The 21787-nt window shown below is 46.2% G+C and overlaps 2 long non-coding RNA genes across 2 annotated transcripts in view; one reads left to right on the top strand and one right to left on the bottom strand.

The window, feature by feature from the left end:
• The first annotated feature begins 6553 nt into the window (after nt 1-6553).
• On the top strand, nt 6554-7902 carry LOC147824342 (uncharacterized). The gene is made up of 3 exons (XR_015442432.1): nt 6554-6831; nt 7086-7223; nt 7764-7902. It is a non-coding gene; the product is annotated as an uncharacterized LOC147824342 (long non-coding RNA).
• Nucleotides 6942-21787, bottom strand: part of LOC101704914 (uncharacterized) — a 43358-nt gene continuing 28512 nt past the window's right edge. Inside the window, exons 2-3 of the long non-coding RNA XR_205471.3 lie at nt 17271-17404; nt 6942-17164 (exon numbers count right to left, since the gene is read on the bottom strand). This is a non-coding gene — a long non-coding RNA (uncharacterized LOC101704914). The remainder of the gene's footprint in view (nt 17165-17270; nt 17405-21787) is intronic.

The raw sequence follows: 21787 nt of genomic DNA, 5'->3' as shown, positions 1-21787 counted from the left end.
ATCAAGTTTCTCTGGTTTCATTCGCTCATCCAACTCCAGGACTCAGGGATGTCCTGACAGACTCCCAGAAGCCAATTTTTCAGCAGGTCAAGATCCCTGGAAAGATGACTTCAAGACCTTGGAGTGCTCAAGCGTGCTATCTTGAGTGATTTCCTGTGCTTCTCTAAGCATAGCGGGCAGCAAGAGCTGGAGCCAGCCTTGGGGAGCAGAGTAGGGGCTCCCAGGAGGCTGTCATCACCCCCACCCACAAAGGGAGGGCAGCAGAAAAGCAAGGATCCCAGCAGATCATGTGTTTGAATCCAGCACTGGAGATGTTGCTTCAGGGCTCCAGGCCCCAGAAAACTCACTATGTCAAAGTTACACTGTTTGGGAGTCTGAGTTTTGTAATCAATCCAAGATCAAACCACATAATTTCAGTGGTAATTACTTGAGGGGGGAAAAAATCCTTGAACCTCAGAGGCAATAAAACCCCAGTGACCTGGAAACACAGAGACAGCTGTGGGCAGCAAGGCAGCCTGGAGCACCAGGCAGGGTGCCAGCCGGGGCCAGGGGGTGCGAAGGGAGTTGGTAAAGAATGGACTGGGCCAAAGTTAAGAACCATAGGAACCTGGGCCGGGGATTTAGCTCAGTGGTGCTGGTGCCTGCCTCGCAAGTGCGAGGTCATGAGTTCAATCCCCGGTGCCAAAAAAACCCCAAAAAAACCGTAGGAACCTTATGGAAAAGGGAGGTGCCTGTGTCCCCCTAGAATTGTCACCCCAAAGTCTGACACTACATTTACTAGCATGTAGCTCCCATCTACTAACAAACTCTTATTCACCAGCAGTGCCCCAGTTAGAAGACCTTCACTTCTGCCTAAATTCATTTCCTTTCTTCTCCAACTTGATGACTTTTGAGTGCCTTTGCTGCGTGCAGTCCCATGCACTAGGCACTCTGTCAAACACTCCCACTCCTTGAACCTCTCGCCTCCACAGACTACCACAATCTCACTTCCCCACTGACTCACTCATATTTCTTGCTTTTCATGTTAATTTTTTTATTTTAAAAAAAAACAGAAACAGAAACAGTTCTCTCTCTCTCTCAGTTGTTCTCTGCTTTGGACCAGGCACTTTGGATTTTCTGGAATGAACTTTCTCCGGCCCAGGCTCAGACTCGATTCTTTGCTGCCTGCCCCCCAGCTGTGGGCCAAGGCAGCTGTACCCACACGCAGCCCTGGCTTCACTCCAGGGACTTTGGTTTTGTGCAGTGTTGGAGGGGAGACATCGAAGCAATGAGAGCCATTCCTATCTCATGCTCCTGCTGCTTCTTTGTCCAACATCTCATTTCTAAGAACTTCTGGTATCTTTGTCCCTGTATGTCATACCAATCTGTGTTTCTTCCAAACTTCACGTGGGGCCTGACACTGAACAAGTTGTGATAGATAATATTATTTGTCCATCATTCTTTACTCCTTGTCTCTGACACTGTTGACTGTGGTCAACATATATCTCTCCATGCTCTGCCTTTGAGCTTGGCCAGGGAAATTGCTTTGGCCAATGGAATGTGGGTGTAAATGACAGCGGGTCCGTTGTAAGTTGAAGCTTTAAGCATCTGCCAACTCTCTTGAAGCTCCCATCTTCTGGTACACAAAGGGCATGTCCCACATAGCTGCTGCTATTTCAGCCTGGATCAGTCTCACATTGGCTCCATGTGGGGCAAGCATGAACCCAAACTGAAGCCTGAACTCAGATCCAGCACAGGGGCAATTGTAGCCAATCTCTAGATCTGCATGTATGGAATCAGTGTTTGCAGTTGCAGGTTGCTAAGATTTAAAGATCCACTTGTTACACAACATGTTTACAGAAAAAAATTACTAATACAAGTTCCTAAGTAACACTTTTGAGGGATAAACCAATAAAAAATGAATGAAAGAAAGTGAAATTCATTCTCCATATAGTCAGCTCAGCTGACTATATATATATATATATATACATCTATCTATCTATCTATATATATATGTATATATATATATACATCTATCTATCTATATATATATATGTATATATATATATATAAAACTGACCTCCTTATCCACACAGGATATGTGCCAAGACATTCTATGGATACCTGAAAACACAAATAGTGCCAAACTGTATATATGCTGGGGTTTTTTCTTATACATACATACTTATGATAAAAAGTATAATTTATAAATTAGGCCCAAAGGGATTAACAACAATAACTAGCAATAAAGTAGAACAATGAAAGCAATAATGAAAGTTATTTAAAATTCATGAATTGTTTCTTTCTGGAATTTTCTTTGCAATAATTTCGGACAGTGATTGAGTGCAGGTAATTGAAACTGGGGAAAGCAAAACTGTAGATAAAGGGACAACTGCAACTTAGTGGTTTGCAACATGTGCACCCCAGAACAGCGGCCTCCACCTCATCAGGGGCTCATTGGAAACTGAACATATTGGGCTTCTCCCCAGACCTATTGAATCAGAAGTTTGGGGGCGGGGCCTGACCTCCTGAGTTTTCACAAACCCTGCAGGCGCTCCTGATGCCACCTGACTTTGAGATCCACTGCAGCAACTGCTGAACTAGAACAACTTCTTTCCTGAAATGCAGGCACCCAGGATTTGAACTGATGACTATCTCTAAAACCATCACCCCATTTTACCTTGGGTACCCCAAAGTTTTCCAGCCTGGTACAGGACCTGCTGGCTCAATGGCTCTCAACTCTAGCTGCATAATATAATCTTTTGAAAGCTTTGAAAAATCCTGATGCCCATGCCACAACCAGACCAATTAAAACAGAATCTCTAGGCTTGAGACAAAAGCATCAGAATGGTTTAAAGCTCTCCTGGCTGATTCTAATGTGGAGCCAACACAGAGAACAACCTTTCCTTGTTTCAGGGACTGGGGCTGGCCCTGTGCTGGACCCCTGTGGCTGCCTGCCCTCACCTTTTGCCATGTGTGCAACTCCCCTGTTCTAGCTTCTCAGGATTTAAATGTTCAATGGCCACAGACTTGGTGCAGTTGCAGCAAGTTGAAGAGACTGGGTCCAATCAGGGAGGCCTTGAGACACACAGAGCATGGACTGGTAGGGCATGGACTGTTAGACTTCCCTGCTCCCAACACATCCATAGTAGTTTGTGCATGCCAGGCAGCCCGGCTGGGCACATGCGTGTCTTACCAGTGTCAGAACTGAGCCAAGCAGGCACAGAATGTGGGCTCGAGTCTGGCTCAGAGGCCCCACGGGAGATTGTGCATTCAAGTGCAACTTTTACAGCAGTGGGTTCCCAGACAGGAGGCAAGTGCTCAGGTCCCGCTCTGGAGGCTGCTGGGCTGGCCAACTTCCATCTCCAGAAAAGAGTCAGGGTAGCTTAATTTCCCCATCTTACTCTTCGGCATGGCTTAGTGCAGGGATCAAGAGCCTTTCTCCCTGGAAGGCCTCCCCAGTGCTGTCTCTTGGGCTCTCAAAAACTCACCACCAGCCTCCTCTCTAGCCCCTGAAGACTCCTTCCTCCTAGAGCTCTCTTAGACCTTGAGCTGTGGATTCTGAAGCAAGTGGTTCTTCAGGAAGAGCTCACAGGGGAATCTGGTGAGGGAGCCAGGGAGAAGGACAGGTGAGGGGACAAAGCCAACTGAGTGTGCAATATCAGACCCAACTCGGCCAGCCCAAAACAAGAGAGCTGGGCTCCCTGATCCTGTGATCAGTTTAGGACCACCCTTCCCCCAGGTTGTGAAGGCAAACTCCTATGCACATCCAGCTGGCCTGCCAAAAAAGTATCACAGGCAAAGCCACCCCAAGCTGTGACAAGGAGCATGCAAAAATGGGAGCAAGGATCCAAAGCAGAGCTACTGCCACAGTAAGCAGACGAGAATCCTGGATGGCTCATTATATTTGAATTTCAGATGAGTAACAAATCATTTCTTTTTAGTATAAGTTCACCTCTATGCACTACTTGGGATATACTTGTAATTTTTTTTAAATCATTATTTGCTTCTCTGAAGTTCAAATGTAACTGGGGTCCTGAATTTTAGTTGGCATCCTAACCTGAAGGCATCTGGCAGAACACTGACCTGTTTGCCTGCTCAAAGAAGCATAGTGGGCCATGTTTGTTGTTCCCAGAGGCGCATAACACAAAGATGACAATGTAGACCTTTGCTTTGTTGCTCCCTGTCTCCTAGTTATGCTGCAGTGCACCTTCCTCTGTGGAATCACTAGCTTTGCCCTGGGCCACCTCTCACATCACGGGAGATTCTTGGCCACTGTGTCTTGACCAGGGACAAAGTTCAAGACTGCAAAGGTAGTAGAGAAATCAGCAGTAAATGTCTCATTGGCCCCTCTGGTACCTCAGCTGCAAGGTACCCTGACTCTACCCTGACTCTTGGGGTGAAATGAGGATCTGATGCCCAATCTGGCCACCTGGCTTCAGAGACCAAACTGCTAATGCCTCTAAGACAGCTTGGGCCTCCAGCCCGAGCTGCCTTGTCATTTGGTCAGCCTGACCCTTTCATTAAGTATTTTTGCATCCTTTCACCAGTCTTTAAATAATGAAAAGAGGGCTCCACTAGTTCTGGAAGTTGTCCCGGTGGCTGGCAGGTCCTGAAAATAGGTTGGGATTGATTGATTGTGGTTATAACCAGCAGGCCCCACCGTGGGCGCCCCCGGCCCATGCATAATATAAAATATACAAACAGCAGACAGGGAACAAAGCCAAGACTATGGCTCTTTACTTTGATTTGCGATCAGCTCCTTTGAAATCCCATGTATTTAGAAGACTCTGAGAATGAGTATGATCTTGCTTCATAGGCCTGGTGTCTGTCTCCCAGGATCTCAAGACCCCTGGAGCTTAGGAGGGGGATGCAAAGCATGTGCAACCTTTGAAACTTTTCTGGGGGCAAAGCAGAACAAAGAGGGAGAAGGCAGCGAACCAGTGGCTGCTTTTGTGAAATTAACACATGGATAAGTACAGGTGATCAAATTCCAGGAGCTCCCACTCCTCACTATGTTTTTAAATAAATAAGACATAGAATTATTTTAAATGCCTCCTGAATTGCCCCAAATGCTCTTAAAGTCTTGTAGTATTTTCAAGTATTTACATGGAGAAACTTAGGCATTTTGTTTCAAAAATATAAACACTTGAAAAGCCCAAGATGTAACTGCATTCTGGAATTCATTGGAAAGAAACAGAAATCATTGTCTTAGGTGAGTTTCCCACCAGAATCAGACTCTGAGACAAGAATTCAGATGTAAAGTGTGCATTTAGCAGATATTCCAGAAAGCACTGGGAAAATCATGGGGAAATAAAACAGGGAAGTGAAGCAATTGTCTTAGTCCATTTTCTGTTGCTATAACAAACTACCTGAGACTGGATCATTTATAAAGAGCAGAAGTTTATTTGGCACACAGTTCTGGATACTGGGAAGTCCCATAGCATGGTGCTAGCATCTGGTGAGGGCCTTCTTGTTGCACTGTGTTATGGCAGAGGCATCACCTGATGTAGATGGTACCGTGCTAGTTAAGATCTCTCTTCCTCTATGAAGTCATTAGTGCTATGATGAGGTTCCCCTCTCATGACCCACTCTAATCCTAATCATTCCCAAAGGCCCACCCCTAAATACCACCAACATAAGACTTTAGGGATTGTTTCCAATATGTGAAATTTTGGGAACACAGTCAGACCATGGCCTCGATAAAGCATGCATTTACTGCAATGGTAGGCAGCTCACCCAGAGCTTAATCCCACTGGGAATCAGTGCAGAATGGCTCTCAGATGCCTGGTGAAGAATTGGGGAGGGGGGTTCCTTTTTAATGTTAAGCCATCTTGGACCCACACCTTTTGGTTCTCCTGATACTTTAGATTATACAATAAAAATAAATTATTAGAAAAATTAAGACGAAACATGCAAAAGATGAGCCTCAACTTTTTATTATTGGGTTCAAGAGATACATAATTACTCTCTGAAATTGCTGTAGAGGTTCCCAAATGCTGTACCCATTGCAAGCCGATAATAAACAGCTCCCAGTTGGCACCAGTCAGGGAACCACACAGTGATCACAAGTGTCCCAGCCTGCCCAAGGGGGGAGGGAGTGGGGTATTATACACCAATGCATAGGCGGGGACTTGCTCCCAGGGACTGTGGCTTGCAGAGGACCAGTGCCACTCCTGTCTCTGTGTGCAGGGCCAGAAAAGGCCCTGAGCGAGGAGATGCGAGATGCTGGCGTCTGGAAGTGTAGAGACGCGCTAATGAGCTCCCGGTGGGCCACACAGCATCCTGGATACAAAGGGCAGACTGGACCAGGAAAGTCAGTGAGCCAGCCTCTTCTGTAAGAGATGAAGATGCTGCTCCCTGAACAATTCACTGCGTTCTCAAAGTCTTGAGAAACACAACTGCCGGTGCTGGAACCAAGAGAGGGTTTGTCCCCAGTTGCTTCTGTCTGTGACCTTCGCTTCCTTCTAGACATCTGCTTGCCTAGTCCCTGGTGCCAGAGGGACAAGTGCCAACTAGGGGACAGGTGGTACCCTCTGCAGCAGGGCCAAAGTCCCGCAGGCAGAAGACCTGGCTGAGCCTTTGTCTGCTGTTCATCTGCTGGGGAGTGGAGGACAGGCTGAGGATTGAGCGCAAAGCCAGAGCCATGGCACAGATCTCCCAGCTGGAACCTGCTGCGTGACCCTCAGCGGCTCTGTTTCCTCACCCATAAAATGGAGATGCTAACCTGTGCCCTGCTTCCTGCGCACGGCTGTTGTAAGGATCAAGGGAGATGAAAGCAGAGACAAAAGTTTTTGAAAAGTTGAAAGTCCTCTGTGGCTGTCAACTCGGAGAGGCACTAATTACCCAGAGGTGAGTTTTCTGGCAGCCGGGGCTCTCAGAACACAGACCCCAACTGGCTAGTGGCTTTCAAAGGTCTGATGGAATTCAACACAGGATCTTGGTTTGGGTTTTTTTAAAAAAAGAAAAAGGAGAAGGAGAAGGAGAAGATGCAATGCTCAAAAGCACATTATTGGGGCAACCGGCCATATTTGAACAAAGTCTATCTAATAGATAATAGTATTGTCTTAATGTCAAACTTGGTGAATTTGGTCATTGTATTGCAGCTATATAAGAGTTTGTAACCATCCCTATGAGTTAGGGGAGGAAGGATAAGATCCAAATGTCACGATGCCTGCAGCTCACTCTCATATGGCTCAGCTACAAAATAATACCAACACTAATAACAGCAGCAGCAATACTGGGTAAGTATCCTACTCTAAAAATCCCAAAATTGGAAATGCTCCAAAATCTGAAACTTTTGAGTTCTGAAACAATACTAGAAATGGAAAATTCCATACCTAACTTCACGGGATGGGGCCCAGTCAAAACGCAGGTGCACTGAAAAATAGTGTGTCAAATTACCTTCAGGCTACATGGTTATGGTATATATAACTACACATGAATTCTGCATTTTGAATTCAGTTCCATCCAAAAGATATCTCATTTTGGATGTGCAAATATTCCACAACCCAAAAAAATCTGAAATACTTCTGGTCCCAATCACTGCAGTTAAAGGAAATGTGAACTATAACAACAATAACATGCACAATAAATACGTGTGTGCTCATATACAGAGAGGAAAAAATGTGGGAAAATATTAAGAATTGTTGAATCCTAATGACTTGTGAATATAGCAATATATACATATTGTTTTAGTAGTTTTTTCGTAAGCTTGATTTTTTTTTCAAATGGAAAGATTTTTTTAAAATACCGATCAGTCAATCAACCATCTCCTTCCTCAGAAACAAGTGTCAGAGCCTCTGAGCCACTCTAGACACTGCACTAATGTTGGAAACGGCACTTCCTGACCCCTCACTCACAGCTCCCTGGCTCATATTCAACGCAGACTTCTAGAAGACTTGGTTATCTGATTTGTCAGCCCAGAACAGAATTAGAAATTAAAAGGTAGGTGGAGGTAGTGGCAAGTGCAATGACATGGAAGATGTGAGAGTTGACATCCGGATATCAAGACGCCCCGCGGTGTTGGAGGCTGGAGCTAAAAGGCCTTCCCAGCACAGGAACGGAGGGGGAGGGGTGGCTCCTCAAAGATCCCTGGGCCAGTAACTCCTCGGGCAGCCTAAATTCGGGCCTGGGAAGTTTGCTTTACAGTACTCTGCTCCATGCTGAGACTGCGTCGTTATGGGAAAGGTGGGTTGTTCAGGGTCTCTGATCAGAAAGATAGGGAAACACAGACATCAAAAACTCCGAAAACTTCTCATTGTTCCTCGAAGAAGTAGCTATGACAAATGCCATTGGTGGCCTCTGCCACAGCCCCCCCCCCTTCTTTCTTCCTGTCAGATTTCAACTACTCAGAAAGACCATGGCCATATAACTTTGTGGGACCTGAGAAGGAGGCTTCTGTAGATCTGGGGAAAAATTCTCCTCTGATTAAAAATGGCATGTAAGGAGAAACTTCTCTTTATGTCCTACTTTGGATGTGATTTAATAAGGATATGACATCTAGAGTTGGGGCAGCCCTTTTGTGATCATGAGGAAACAAGTTGAAGATTAAAAACCAATATTCTGTGTAAGGAGGGGAGGAATGGGAAGACCTTCCATTTTTAATGACCTGACTAAAAAGCAGAATCAATCAACCCTGCAACCAAACTTCTTGTCAGACATTCTCATTATTTGAATCGGATTCAGTTTGCCATTCTGTTATTTGCAGCCAAAAACATTCTACATCACCCTGGGAGAGCATGTGTTTTCCAGAAACATTTATTTCTGCAAGTCCTTTCATTTCTGGAATGCCTTACCGTGGAGAGGAGAGTTCAGAGAGCTTGAACAAATTGTCAGAGATGAGGGCCTCTCAAAACTCTTTGGAGAGGAAGTAAATATACATGAAGTTATTTTAAAAGCAGGTCAGCCTAACAGAGTGCAACAGTGAAGTGTAATGTCACTTTGACTGGATTAAGAGACTCCTGGAGAAGTGCTTGATCATGGGAGCACTATAGGAATCCACTGCTGTTCACTTAGGAGGTGGGGCCCAGCTGGTGAAGGTGGGTCCCTAGGGCAGATCTCTCACTTGTGCTCCTCCCTGTACCCTGCTTCCTGGCCACCAGGAAGCGAGCAGCTTCGCTTCACTCACCCCACCCCCATGATGTTTCTGCTTTAGGACCAGCTGACGATGAATTGAATCCTCTGAAATCATGAGACAAAATAAGCCTACTCTCCTTTAAGTTGTAGGTATCACATATTTGGTCTCAGCAATGAGCAAGCTGACAAATACACAGGGGTTCTGATACTGTTGTTATAGTTTTTGACAGGTCCTCTACACCATTACTTCCTCAACTTGGCTGCGTCATGATAATCAAGAACGTTTGTTAAGAATACAGATACTGAGGTTCCTTCATTTCTGTAGAATCAGAATCCTGGGAGTCCACAAACCATTTCTCCTCACCAAGCTCTTGATGAGTGTGGTCAATGGTCTTCCATCAGACAGCCTCAGGTCTGTGCCATCTACCTGGCTCTCTCCATGCTTCTTTCTCCTTCAACCCAGCTCCCTCTCAGATACAAATAGATTCCTTTCTTAGCTTTCCCCCCTCCACCACTCAGCTTCTACCGCACAAGGATTCTCCAGCCACACCTACACAAATACAGTGGCCTCCCTACAAAGCACAGTAATGAATCAAAATGCATCCATCTGATTGAATTGGTGAAAATTGACTGCAATTGTCAAATATAATTTCTAAGTCAAAGGCTCTGAATTTTTCAGGAAATAATAGAGGAGCATACTCGCAGAAATCCCCTGAGGTGTCCTGAGAGTTATTCATATTTCTCTCTTGTGGGTGAAATTTGGCCTGTGGTTCTACTGTGTTTTCCAAATCAGTGACTTTAGTCTTTTCAGTCAACCATGTGAAGGAATCCATCTGGAGCCAACAGAGGCCCTGCTTCAGGGCTTTGGGAGGAAGGGGGGTCATGCAGAGCTAAATGTACAAAAGCTCCATGGAAAATGGGAAGTCAGCCTCCTTGCTAGGGACAAGACTTTGCTGCATCCCCTTCCCCTTGGGGAAGAAAACAGGCAAAGGGGAAGTGTGACAGGCTCACTTACCACACAGTCCAACACCTTTAGCTTGCCTTCCTCTATTAAAGGGCCTGAAAGCTACAAACTACAATTCCCAAGATTCTCTATAATCAGGGGTCAGGCATGTGACCTGCATTCCACCAATCATTCACACACAATAAGATCTGGATGCAGACATGAGTAATGGGAAGCATAAGCCCCAATCAGTCGAGTGGAAGAATGGTCACAGGGGCATCTGGTTTGAGACAGCCAAGTCCGACTTTCTAGCACTCACTGCTGAGAGTCAAAGGTGCTGAGTTCTAGGCCGAAAGGTCAGGGTTGTTTGAGTGAGAACACTCACTGTGTGTGGTTGGGTGTTGCCTGCTAAATTGTCTTGGGTGCATTGCCCTGGCTCTGAAGCAAACAAGGCCAGATCTTTGGCCCTACCCGGGACCTAATACCTACTTAATTAATACCTTTTAACAAATCTCTTTCTGCTGAAACTTTTAAGTACTGGGAATTAAACCCAAGGCCTTCTCACTAAGTGACATCCGTAGCCCTTTATTTTATTTTATTTTATTTTTTGTTTGGAAACAGGGCTGCTAAGTCACTAAATTGCCCAGATTGGGTTTGAACTTGTGATCTTCCTGCCTCGGCCTTTCGGGATTATAGGCATGCACCAACACCACACCCAGCTCTGGTTAAACTTTCTAGAATCATCGCTGTAGTTTGCAAGTGTGATATTGAGAGGGTAAATTAAACCCTGCCCCAAATGAAAAAGAGAGAAAACTAATATTTTTTTTTTGGTACCAGGAATTGAACTCAGGACCTTGAGCTTGCAAGGCAGGCGGCAGCACCGCGGAGCTAAATCCCCGGCCCTATTAATATATTTTTAATTCAAGAAGAGATACGACATCATCAGCATCCCAGAAACCCCCCTTGCACCTATTCTCAATCAATTACTTTTTAAAGACAACCATTGTTTTGATTCTTATCACTGTAGATAAGTTTTGCCTGTCTTTGAGTTGTGTATAAATGAAATAAATCACACATCACACACTTTTCATGCTTGCCTTCCTTGCTCTTCATTTTGTCTGTGAGACTCGTCCAGGATCCTTCCTTTTTGCTGCTGTGCCACATTCCGGTTTAGCTCTCCATCCTTGTGTCGATGGATGTTTGAATAGGTTCCAGTTTGGAGCGATTACGAACCAAGCTGTTATTATGAACATTCTGTGGCATACATGTACCAGTGCAGCTGTTGGTTTGTGGGATAACTTAGGGTTAGACTTAACAGGTATTACTAAGCAGCTGTGTAAGGGCATTAGCCCAATTTACCCTCCCATCAGCAGTATATAGGACAAAAGGCCTGAGCAAAGGTCTTTATCTAATTTTAAAATAGGTACAAACATCAGGTAAAGTTCCCACAACCAAGACCAATCATTGGTGCAAATGAAACTGACAAAGGGAAATTTGAGGTGAAAGTCTCTAGTGTTCGAGTGCACAGATTTGGGGCTCGACAGGCGCAGGTGGGGAAACCGATCATCTCCACTACTCAGTCTCCTGGGATGGGTGAAGTGCTACTGCACAGGAGAGCAGACCCTACAATAAAGTCCGTAATCCTAACATGCAAAGTTCAAGGATGACACAAAGGGATTATCAATTATTTTCTCCTTCTGCTTTATCCCACCAATTCCAGGCTAGAGTTCTTGCTCCCTGAATCATAACCCCCACCCACCTTATTCAAGCAATCCCCTTCTAAAGGAGAAAAGTCCCTGGGTGCTCATTCAGGAGTGCAGATGCAGACATGGTACAGAACTGGGCTTGAACCCTGATCAGGGCTGGGGCTACGGTGAAGTGCATGAGGTGCCTAGGGTGCAAAATTGGGCAAATTGCTTAAATTCTGTAGGCCACAATTTTCTCATCTGAAAATGGGAATGATATTGACACCTCCATCAGAGGCACTCATCATATAAAGTGATAACACGGAGCTGGATTCATAGTAAATGCTCAATAAAGTTTAACTGTTATAATTAATGGTAGCCAGGTTGATTTCTGATACCTAAGCCATTGTTAGAAACTGGTGATTGTGAGCAGAAATTACTGAAACACATGTCTGTACCTCTTCCTACCCTACCTAGTCATATGATTTTCCTTGTCCTCACCATTCCCTGGACAACTCAGTTCAAGGCTAAATAGTCACTGCCACCTTGGTTAGCTTCGGCTCTGATGGACATGGCTATGACATTCTCCTTCACAACTCAGAACCTCAGATCATGCTCTTGATCTGCTTGGTGCAGCTAGTCTAGAATCTCTGGGTGAGGACAAGGGTCAAACAAACCAATAACCTCATCCCCAAGGTCCTACTTACCTGAAAAGCTAGACAGATAACCACAGAGACAGATGAATGAAATAAATTAAAGCTATGGAAATATATTCCAAAATAGGCTAAGGTTTTCTCCCCAGACAGAGTAAAAAACTAAGCTCCCACACACTCTTCAAAAGTGAAGTCTTTTGCTTTACAGAGCACTGCCAAGGTATGTTGGATTGGCTCATCATGTTCTGATCACTTTTTCTCCTCTTTCTGAGCCCAGAGTGTAGGAGAAAAGGAGACAATGCATCAGTCCCTTTTTCATTGCTACAGCAAAATATCTGAGGCTGGGAAGTTATAAAGAAAAGAAGTCTCTTTAGCTTCCAGGCCTGGAGGTCCAATAGCACAGGCACCGACACCTGCTTAGCTCTGAGGAGGTCCCCGTGGGTAGGTCACATCATGGTGGATGGCAGGGTACACTGGAGAAGACAGCACATAGTGAGACAGGAAGCTGGAAAGAGGCAAGGGCCAGATGAGCTCTTCCAAAGACAGCACCCTCAATGGCCTAATTACGTTCCACCAGGCCCCTTTTTAAAGTTCCAGAATCTCCCACATCCCCACACTGAGGAACAGCTCCCAGTGCATGAACCCTTGGGGGACACACTCAGACCATACCCAAGCCATAAGGCAATATCCTTTCCATAATGTTGAATCTCCCCTCCTCTTGCTTTCCCTTCTTTTCCCTCCCCTTCTCCTCTCCATCATGTATTCAGGGAATTTATGTGTTATCAGCAAAATGAATGATGTGCACTAGGAGTTTTTTAACCTATTAATATGGAGCATTTGAAACACATACAAAAATAGAACTACATAATAAACTCCCATGCACCCACCGCACAACTCTGACAATGGTCAGTGCGTGATCAATCTTTCATATCCTCATCTAGTTCTCCTATTTCTGTATCATTTTAAAGCAAATCCCACACATCAGATCATTTCCTCCATAAATATTTCAGTATGCATCACTAAAGGTAAGGACTGTCAGTTTAGCATAACCATAATCCCATTCTGGCACCCCCAAATTAACAAAAATTCCTTGATGTCATCAAATACCTAGGGCTCCAAATTTCCAATGGCCTCAAAAATGTCATAAAAATAATTATGACACATAGTTTGTTTTGAATCCAGACCCAAGTCAGCTTGGGATTTTTTACTTTATCCCTACTGTTATTCTTCTCTCCTCTCCTGGCCACCTCTCCTGGGATAATGACATCATAGTTCTAAAATTCCTGCCCCAAATGTGCACATCGCTCACTTTGCTGAGACCACATAAATTCCATGAATACACGATGGAGGACTAGGGAGGGGCTTAACACGCTCTCCTAATTGTAGCCCATCAGACTGCTATGTGCTAGGGCTCAAACTGTCGACACATCATAAATTCACAGAATTCTCAGCAGGGGGTGGGGGGCTGGGACCCCTTTGATTGCAACCTCTCAGGGAACATTGTGTTCCCCATTCCCTGTTCTCTCAGCTTTGCTAATTCAGCATCCATTCTGCTGGCACAGGGAAGGCTGGAGGACAGATCTGTTTCCAGGATGGACTCTGCCTCCGGGGTGGTTTGCTGGCTCCACCAGCCCTCAAAGTCTGGGACCTCACCCAGACACCTGGCTCAATGAGACCACTTCACAGCCCTTTGCACACGGGGCTGGCCGTCCTGTAATGGAAGGCAAGGCGATGCACTGTGCATAGGGAGCATGGTTGAGGAAGGATCAGGCTTGTCAGGGGTGGGGTCTCTCCTGCTCAGCACCCCAGGGAGATGCTGTAACTGAAGCAAGATTTTCCCTCCCACTTGCCTTCCAACTCTCAAACCTGATCACCACGCCTGTGCTTTATGTGAGTGTCTTTCAGGCCTCTGGCTCCCTTTGAGGTTCTGCAATCCACCAGAAATAGAGAAATCAGCCAAAGCCTTGCTACTCAAAGTGTGGTCCGACGATCAGCAGCAGTGGCCAGCTCATCGAAAATGCAGAATCTCGGGCCTCACCCCCACGCCAACTAAATCAAGGTCTACCTGTTAACAACATTCCCCAGGGGGTTCCTGGGTCTGTTGAAGTTTGAGAAGCGTGGGAGTGAGGCCAAGCTTCCAAGGAAAGAAGCCAGGAGCGCAATTCCTCCCTGTCCAGGCGCTTCAAAGTGCTTCCTCCGGAGCTTCAGAAGCACTTCCGTGGAGGGCTGCTGCTTCTTAAAAATGGGAAGGCCCGGCCGGGACAGCTGACCACCTTGTAATCAGGACTCCACGTGGAAAACGAGGCTCCCCGTGCCCAAAGGCACCATGCCGGGCCCCCTCTCCTGACGCCCACTGGCGCCCTCGGAGATCTCTGTTCATGGAGAACTTGCTTTTAAATGAGAGTCAATGGACCAGGTCGCGAATCTGTCAGACGCAGGAATTTCTGGTGCTCGTGACTGTTGTAATTAAAATCATCCAAGTTGACTAAATTGGCCGAAAAGGAACCAGGCCCACATGACTGGTGTTCAAAGGGGGAACAAAATAGCTCCTAATTTGTTAATTAAAAATATGAATGTGCTCCACACAGAGTGGCTGTGCATTCAATTCTATTCAGATTCCATTAGAAAACAAATAAGCTCTGTGCCCTGATTAGAGGGACCCAGTTCCCCCCAAATCTGTCAGGATTTTGTGGGGCTTTTTTCAGAGAACAAATTTAGAGCTTGCAAAGACCTTGCCGAGAAGTCAAATTCCTGGGGAGATTTCTCTGGTAAATCAATCTGGTAATTAGAAAAATGCGCCAATAGATTAGATCTGCTCTCTATTTCTTCATCATACTGATGAGGCTGATTCAAAGAACATCTATTTCCAGAGAGATGGTGAGGCATTTCCTGCCTGCTCCAAGATGCATCCACTATGGAAACTGAAGGCTTAGATGCAGAAGGGAGGGGAAAGACAGGCAAAAAAAAAAAAAAAAATGCTGATTATGGGAAAGAGGGGACTGAAGCCACACCTGATTGCTGTTTGGCCTGCTCTTCTTTGCCACCAGTTTTGAAATCCTGCCCTTTTCTCTAAGCAACCATGGGATAGGCAGTTGAGCCTCAGTTTCCCTCAAATAAAGCGTGGATTGTAGCTCTCCAGCAGTCCTGCCTGTGCCCAGGCTCTGCCACTTCCCAGACCCCGATTGTCCCCAAGGCTGCTTCTCCCAAGCTCCAGCACTGCTCAGCCCACGGGGAGGGGGGTTGGGGGCTGGAGGCAGGTTGGGATTGCTGATAGCCTGAGGCCAGATTGCACAAACAGGTAATCTCTGCCTCCTTTGGCTTTGTGCTTTCCTGAAACCCGAGAGTGTCAGTCCTTCCTCTCCCTGCCCCCTCTCATGGCTGCATTCTGCTCTCCTCCATGCTGCCCACCTCCCAAGCCAACGCCAACAGTGTTGTGGGGCTGGGGAGCGGTGCTGGAGACTGGCCAGAGGTGACGCATCTCAGCACACTGGCCGTACCACACTGCACTTGCACCTTTGGCTCATCGCAGCCTACTGAAGGCATTTAAGTGGGGAAGCTCACCTTGCTCTCCAAGCACCTTTGATTACACCCCTATCACCAAGACAGTGCTGGTCACACGCTGTTACAGGGGATGTTGCCAACCTGGCTGAGCTTTGAGCAGCAGGCAGCATCTGCCTAGAACATGAGTTGACTTATGTCTATCATGGGGGGGGGGTCACAGTACCATGATCCTTGGAAATGTCATAAGGAGTGAATGGGACAAGGCATGCCAAGCACTTAGCACACTGCTTGGCATACAGTAGACACTCTATAAGCCTTGGAAATTAATCTTATTAGCTGGTAGACTTAATGATTGGAACTTTTTTTTTCATTCCCTAAGTCCTCCTCTCCATCCTCCCCAACCCAATTCATGAGGTCTTGTTCATTCATTCTTTTATATTTCACACACAAAAAGGCAAAACTATGCTTTAGGTGGCTTTGAAAACGTCACAGGGCCCAGTCCCTTCTATTGGCTTGACTGCTCGAAGGACCATTTCTCTAGTCCAAAAAATGAGATGGGGGATTTCCTGGACACCACATTTTCCCTTTGCCTCCACCACACCCCCAAGCCTGCACCTCTGAGTGTGGACACATGACTATCACCTCTTACTTCTTCCCTGCTATAGAAACACTCTGAGACCACAGATTCTTAATGCTTTCGTGGCTCATGCATCCAACAGGCCACCAGAGTCCTGCGCAGAGAAACACAAGTTCTGAAGGGTAATGCTAAGTGCTGTGGAGCCACACCAGGATTCTAGAACTTCACTGCCTAAACCACCTTCAGCATGCACACTACACAGCTCCTCCACCCCAAGCTAGTTCTCCAAGCCATTCATCTTTTGGGGTGAGGCACATGTCACCAACTCCAGGGAGCAGATGTTCACCTCTCTTGCATGCTCTTGCTGACTCTGTTTGCAAGGTGTATTTGTCAGCTATTGCCGCATAACAAACCATCCCAAACTTAGTGGTTTAAAACAACCATGATTGATTATTTCTCTCAGGAGTCTGTAGGCTGGCTGGGCAGTGTGTCCACTCGGGTCTCTCACACAGTTGTAGTCATCTGGAGGCTCAGCTGGGGCTGCACACTCACAGTGGCTTCACTTGTGCTCCTAGCGACTGTCAGCAGGGGTTGCAGTGGTTTTCCTCCACTTGAGGAGGTTTATTTTGATGCACAGTTACAGTCCACAGTCAGCTGGTTCCAAGGCAGAAATGGCATGGCAGAGAGCATGGCTGGAGGAAAGCTGCTCACATCATGACAACCAGGAAGCAGGGAAAGAAGAGAGGAGCTGGAAAGAAGAAACATCCTTCTAGTCACCCCCAGTGACTTGTCTTTTCTGAACAGATCCTACTTCCCAAAAGCAAGTCAGCTATAAAGCCCCATGATTCACTCACCTTCTAAAAGCCCTGCCTGTGAGTCCACGAGGCCTTTGGGGGACATCTTCAATCCAAACAACAACATCTGTTTCCCCTCCATGTACTTCACCTGGGCAGGCTTTGGACCATCTTAGTGCTCAGAGAGACTCTTCCTACAGGGGAAGATATAAGAAGCAAAGCTCAAATCAGGAAATTTTCCTATTTCCTAATAACCCTGACTCTACGTTCTATGAAGAGGAAGGTAAACAACTATTTAAAATAAATACAGCACAATTGTCTTGTTATAATTATTATTATTATGCTCGTCATCTGGTGATTCTGAGTGTGTTATCTAGTCATTTATGAGACCACCCATTATCAAGAATTAATTCTTCTCAAGATTATACATGCTCTATTTCAAATGATGAAGAACAGAATTTATCCTTATAAAATGATGATTGCTAAGAAGTGGGGACATTTCCTCTTGGGAACAAGAAATCTGTGGCCACAAGGTCTGTGGACTGTTTTCTCAAACACCAAGCAGGAGTGAAGCCCATTGTAGCCCAGCAGGGAATCCCAGGAAGTTAAGGACAAGGTGACTCTCTTCAGCTGGCACTAGACCAGTGATGGCAAACCTTAAAAAGCTTTCAATGATAACAAACAGCCCACTGCAGCATGTGTGCTATAGGTTCGCCACCACTGCATTTGACCAACAACCCCTTGGAACAGGATTTTGTTATCAAAAGGGGGCCTCACCATTCCAGAGTGTTCTGACCTCAGTGCCCAGGGAGAGCCCTGAAACTGCAACGGCCCCTCAGAGTTGTCCCCCATTAGGCTGAAATGGCCAGACCTTTACACCATTGAATTTCTTAGTCAATGGATGTGAGATACTCCAGGAAGGGGTGTCACCGAAGGTCCCTACTGCTGAGGTAGTCCCTGTAGACACTGCCCACTGAAGGTACAATACCACTTCCAGTGGCTGGGTCAACCAGTTCCTCACTAAAGGGGACCAGTATATCACAGTGCCACCCCAAATGCTATCAATTCCCAAAGGAAGCACTAGATGCATATGGAGAATGGTACTTGTTATTGCTTTTCTTAAACGCCACAGTGTCTCTTGTAACACCTGAACTTTTGAGGAAAGAGGTAATAGCAGAATGTCTTGCCAGAGATTAAGCTTGTGTTTTCCCTGTTATTTTATTTAGAGAAGTAGAAAGGACTCTCTTGGGTTCCCTTTGGGAGTGTGAGTCACCACTGAGGCAGGACTGCCACCGGACTAAATGAAATAGGCCTTCTGTGTTCAAGGATAAAAAGTGGAGAGCTGCCAGGCCCATGTGGGCTTCCCTGAAGCCAGTGTGAAAACTGATTTTTGTGACTTAAAGGTCTGGGTCCAGATAATCAAGCTCTGTTGTCTGCAAGAGAGGGTAAGATTAGCCCTTTGGGTTTGGAGAGCCTAAAGCAGGGCTGTCTGGACCCTGAGGGGTGAGGGGAATGGCTGGGAAGGAGACCTCAGGCTCCAAAGGTAGGGGAGGAGCCTGCCCTAGCTTGTTTCAGGGTTGGTTTGTGGCCTAGGAGATTGAGGAGCCTGTGGATATGGAAAACAGGCATCAATAGCCAAAAACAGTAGCTGCATTCCTCTGGAACATTCCAGAAGACCTCTACACAGGCAGGCCACCACCACAGCTGGATCTCACCCAATTCTGTGCATTGGAAACAAATTCCTTGAGCAACCCAAGTCTCAGAATGACTTTCCATCCCATGACTCCTCGCTTCTGGTAGATCTGGTTGCCTGGTATGGAAGGGATTTGGGATAACTTGTCTGCCCCCCTAAAACTCTTTTACTCTTCTGCCCAGTTTTGCCTACAAATCTTTTAATGGGAGGTAAGTCTTTTATTCCACAATATAGAGATGAATTTTGAATTGCAAATAACACCAGGGGAAGCAATTCTTTTATTTGAATTCACACTCCAATATAAAAGGACAATGAAAAAAAGGGTCTAAAGGAAAAAAGAAAGGCATTGATGGGGACAGGGAAGCCAAAGTCATAAGACAGAGGAGCGCTGAAAAGAGAAGGCTGTGTATTAAAGATTTCATAATTTTGCAAAGGCTCTTCCCTGATTAACATATATAGGTGTGCCTTGGCTTTTGGTCCTGTATCCTCTGGGGACCATAAAGGAAAATACTAGTGCTTGGGCTGTACCTCACACCAGTTAAATCAGAGTCTCTGGGAGTTATACCTGAGTATAGGTATAAGTTTAAACTTCCCCATAATTCTAGAGGACAATCAGGGTTAATGTATCAGTCAGCTATCATTATGATACTCCTGTGTAACAAACAGACCTCCAAGCCTCAGTAGCTCATGACAATAAACATTTGCTTTTCTCACCAATCTACAGGTCAGCCATAATTTAGCTGAGTTCAGCCTGGCTCAGTTGGACTCAGCTCCAGATTGTAAATGTTGGTTCAAATCTGTTGTACTCCTCATTCAGACAAATAGCTATGCAGGATAAGTGCTGTACAGGGCCATGGCTGGAGCATAAAAGGCCACCCAAACCATGCAATCACATGGAAAGCCTCAGTTCACATCACAGCCACTCACATTCCATTGGCTAAAGCCAGTCTCATGGCAAAGTCCAGCACTGACTGGGTAAGAATAATAACTGACACTTGTAGGAAGAACCACCAAGTTCCATGTCAAAGGCTATGGATGGATCATTCCCTGATAGGATAGAGTCACAATGAGAAATAACAATCTTATCTACCACGGTGGGGACTCTTAGATTATAGGCTAAGGGTTAATTCTTCTGCCGAGTGATTGTTATAAAGGGATACTGCTATTTCTGGGGTTCAGGTTCCCCACATATCACTGCATACCACAAGCAAGTTGCTGAACCCTCTCATTCTGTTTTCCCACGCGAAAGATGGGGTGGTGATTCCTAATCTTCCCCTCTTACAAAGCGGGGAGCAGGAGAAACTTTGTGAGCACACACTGCTTTCTCTCTGCCTAGCCTCAATGGGAAGGACCATTGCAGGGTGTTAAAAAGTTGAATCATACCAGGTGTACTGGTGCAGACCTAGAATCCCAGCACTGGAAGGCAGAGACAGGATAGATCCCAAGTTCCAGCACAGCTGAGGTAATTTAGTGACATAATGAGACCCTGTCTCAAAATAAAAATATTTTTTAAAGGGCAAAGGCCCTGGGTTCGATCTCCAATACACACACACACACACACACACACACACACACACACGCATTGAATCAAAAGCAGGGACACAGTGACCACTCTGGGTACATGTCCATGTGTGTGACTGGGAGTTATTAGAGGTACCTGGAGGTGCTGCAGGAACCTGAGGCAGGGCCATGAGCCATAATCATCTCCCAGACTTCCATAACCTGGAAGTCCAGTGTGGCTCCTCCCTCTCCCACCTAGAGGCCTTGACCTAAAACAACAGATTCTATGGAGCCATCCACAGCAGACCTGGTGAAGGCCCCCAGATTCTCCTTCCCAGCCAAGGTTTGCAAGTCTTTGGCTGGCAATGGCACCTTCTAAAGATGTTCAGCCCAGCCTCCTCTTGGAATTGCCAACAGAGCTGGTTTTGCCCACTGCCACATCCACTCCCATGGGCAGCAAACTACCAATGTTGGGTGGATACTGGTATATAAAGGCCCTGCCTCCTCACGTGGATCTCAGGGTGGGGGGGGGGCATCACAGTTCACAGAGATCCCCATGGAATCAGTTGTCCCTCTAGTGCAATCATACTGCAATTCAACTTCCTCTCTCCCCAGTCTGGCCTTTGGTTTTCTCTCCCAGGGATGGATGCTTACTCTCTGATGGAGGATTCTTCAATCAGCAAATCTCCATCAAGAGTCTGCTTCCAGGAGAACTGGAACAAATCAGAAGGAACAAATACCAGGTTCTTTCCAGACCAGACAGAGGGTACTTTCACCTAAATCAGTCACTGAAAATCCCAAGGGACATCCGGCCAGCCCTTGGCCACAGACCATTGGTCACTGGAATGCACGGTGTAGCAGTGGACTGTGTGACATGGAATGCTAGAGTGGGTCAGAAAACCAGAGTCCTGTTCAGTAGAAGGACTTCAGCTGCAGCCGAAGGTGGAGCCCCCAGGATACCCCCTCCCTGTTGTTTGTGCTGTGAGTGTACATGCACGTGTATATTTGTGTGGTTGGAGTGAATAAATGTTTAAATCAGTGTGTCAGTTATAATTAGAGCGGCTCTCCCTTCTTCATCACAGAACGATTCCTTCATGCTTAACGCCTGGAATGTCATTTTCCACTGTGAAATCCTTTTCTTCAAGGCCTAGTGCCAAAGTCGGCTTTCTGATGCACTTCTTCCAATCAATTGCACCTCCCATATCCCCCCCCGCCTTCAGGACCAGCCTCTCTCTGCTGCAGCCTGACCCAGGCACTTACACCCAGCCTTGGGAGTAGCATGCCCCAGCCCTAGCATCTGGCCCCCATCTCCCCTCTCCTCAAGGGCACGGGCCATGCCCCATTCTTCCTCTCAGCACTGGCTACACAGGGGGTGATTAATCCC

The sequence above is a fragment of the Heterocephalus glaber genome, unplaced genomic scaffold (genome assembly GCF_053883595.1).
Source record: "Heterocephalus glaber isolate CG9 unplaced genomic scaffold, H.glaber_assembly_v1.0 deba00001547, whole genome shotgun sequence".
Classification (NCBI taxonomy): domain Eukaryota; kingdom Metazoa; phylum Chordata; class Mammalia; order Rodentia; family Bathyergidae; genus Heterocephalus; species Heterocephalus glaber.
This window is presented reverse-complemented; position numbering and strand designations above follow the sequence as displayed.